Consider the following 2,846-nt stretch of genomic DNA (forward strand, 5'->3'; position numbering starts at 1 on the left):
GAGGTTGCCATATCGTGCCTCTAGTTGTCAAAAGTTGAAGTCTGAAAGAGAAACGAGATCGTACACGTAGTTGTATAGTTCGGGGTTGAATAATAGTTGGCCGATTATCAGGAACACAATGACATTAAGTCAAAGAAGAGTGAAGTATCGTTGGATTGTGTGTTATCTTAATTTCCAGTAATATCAGACGGTAACGGTGAAATAACAGAGGTATGTAGTGTGGTACGTGATGACAAGAATATTGATCGGATCCACAATTTAGTATTCGAATTCTTCGTGCAAAATAACGAATTTCCGTCCCGTTGATTTCGAGTCGAGGGAGTATGCCTTTCGGCGTCCAAGTAGAAATATTTCCATATTTGAGTCCCATCTGGTGTTGTACGAATTTAGCTAGAAATGTTGGTGTGAAGAATCACGCTCAAGGTTCGATCGCGGAGAGATTAAAGTCGTGTAATACGAGAAAAGTCAGAAATGAATCTTTGGTAACAACCGGTGAGATCTAAGATTTTTACGAATACAAGTCTGAGTTGGGAGAGTTTCCTGATTACATGTGGCTTGATTTCGAGATTGATTGTAACGCTTTGACCATTAACTTCATGGTCTAGAAAATTGGACTTCGTTCAACAGAAATTCTCACTCGGAGAATTTGGTATAAAGTTGCTCTTTTCTCAAAAGTTCGAGCGTAAGATGGTGATGTTGTTCGTTTTCCTTCTTTACTTGAATAAGTTAAGATGTCATCTATAAATGTGATAACAGATTTGTCTAGATAAGTTGCATACGTGGTTTAGGAGGTTCATGAATACGGACGAGCCTTGGATAAATCGAATGGTACTAAGAGGGATTTACAACTAACGTTGCGAGTTCGGAAAAGACTCAGGAGACATCGTCTCACTTAACCCCCAATTGATGATAACCGGAACGGAGGTCGATTTGGAACATACGGGATTCGTGCAAATAATCATGAGGTCATGGATGCGAGGGAGAGGGTATCGGTTTCCAACCGAAAATTACTCAGTTCACGATAATCTATACAAGATGATGGGGAAACTTTTTTTTTTTTTTTTTTTTTTTTTTTTTTTTTTTAACGAAAAGGTTCCGAGCTCCCTAGTTCTATAGGTGTCAAGTCAAAAGTCTTAACGTATATCCTCCAATAAAATTTATCGATACGCAATGGTTTTCCGTTGGTCACTTGAATGGCGTAAGTAATATCTAGGGGGAGGGGTGGAGTGCAAAGAGTAGGCTCCAAAGCCTTGGATACAAAACATTTATCGATACCCGAATCGGATAAACATGAAACATAAGAGTCGTTGAGAAGAAACGTACCCGTAACTAATTGTCGTTCCGGGAATCCTATGTGTTAAGGTTGAAAGCTCATTCGCGTACATTAGGGTGGGCGTTCTTCTTGGGACATTCATTCTTAAAATGACCCAGTTGTCCACATTCAAAACAAGCACCCCTTCTGCGTGCACTGGGCACCTTTTTAGCGACGGGGGCGACACCCTTACAACTATGGGCCACATGGCCACTTCTTTGACACTTGATGCAAAATGGTCCGCCACATTTTCCATAATGATGTTTGTGGCACGTGTTGCAAAAAGGTCGTGTTCCAGCATAATTTTTCCTACCGCCGGGGGTGAAAGGCTTCTTGGTGGAGTCGTTGTGGTTGTGGTTGCTTGATGGAGAGGCTTCCTGTTTTCTTTTGTTGTTAACTGGTTGGGCCTCGGCCGTTGGTGCCAGCGCTTCAATTTCATCCACCGTTTTTATAAATCGGCGGGCTATCATCACAGCCTCTTGTAGGTCGGCGGGTCTTAATGGCATTACCCCGTGTGGAATGCTCTTAGGGAGGCCATCCATGTAAAACTCAACTCCTTGGGGCCCGGGAGCCCGGAGGTTTGGACAAATTGAGGTTAGTTCGGCAAACCGTTGATTATAAGCTTCGAGGTCATCTCGGGCTATTTTTAAATTTCTTGGCCCCTGTTCGAGCCTTCGAGTCTCTTCGCGCGGGAAGTATTCGGTGGTCATTCTTTCTCTTAATTCGGTCCAAGAGAGTGTAAGGGCTTCATCGATACCCACCGATTGTACATACGTGTTCCACCATGAGAGAGCAATACCGGTGAGAGTGGGGGTGGAAAACTTGACCTTATCTTGGTCCCGACAACCGCTTATGCTAAAAACGGCTTCTGTTTGTTCGAACCATCGGGTGAGAGCAACCGGTCCTTCGGTTCCATTGAAAGTGGGAGGATTGTACTTCATGAAGTTCTTGTAGGAGCAACCTTCGCTTGAATTACCGGCTCCATGATTGTTGTTGTTAGAAAAGTGATCGGCCACGGCCGTACCCACGGCGGTGGTTATCATTCGTTGAAGAGCTTGTTCAAGAGTTTCGAGAGGAGTGTTGTGTTGACCTTGGTGAGCCATTGTTCCTTCATGACACAAGAATATCGTTGGTTAGTATTTTCAACAATACTAACCACAGTATGGAATAAGGATAGAGAGAAAATTTTTCCTTGACTCGCCTTAAATTCTTTACGTCATAATGTCGGAACGTCCATGTGAATCACCGTAATATAATCCCGGAAATTATATTACCCTGATTCTCATGTGCATTTAACATTACTTCATAAAGTCAAGGTGGCGCATCAACAAAATTTATCAACGTAAGATCAAGATCGAATACGAGTTAGATATGATAGAAGAGTTCGAGTATAAATGCACAATTTGTCAAATAATTCCTACTTCAGTCTATATGCCGGTTGTAGTCTAGATTCACCTATGTACCCTATGACTCGGGGTGGACACAAATGAACTCTAAATCCCTACAACCAAGGCTCTGATACCAACTGTAGCGA

Source organism: Rutidosis leptorrhynchoides, chromosome 10, assembly GCF_046630445.1.
Source record: "Rutidosis leptorrhynchoides isolate AG116_Rl617_1_P2 chromosome 10, CSIRO_AGI_Rlap_v1, whole genome shotgun sequence".
Lineage (NCBI taxonomy): Eukaryota > Viridiplantae > Streptophyta > Magnoliopsida > Asterales > Asteraceae > Rutidosis > Rutidosis leptorrhynchoides.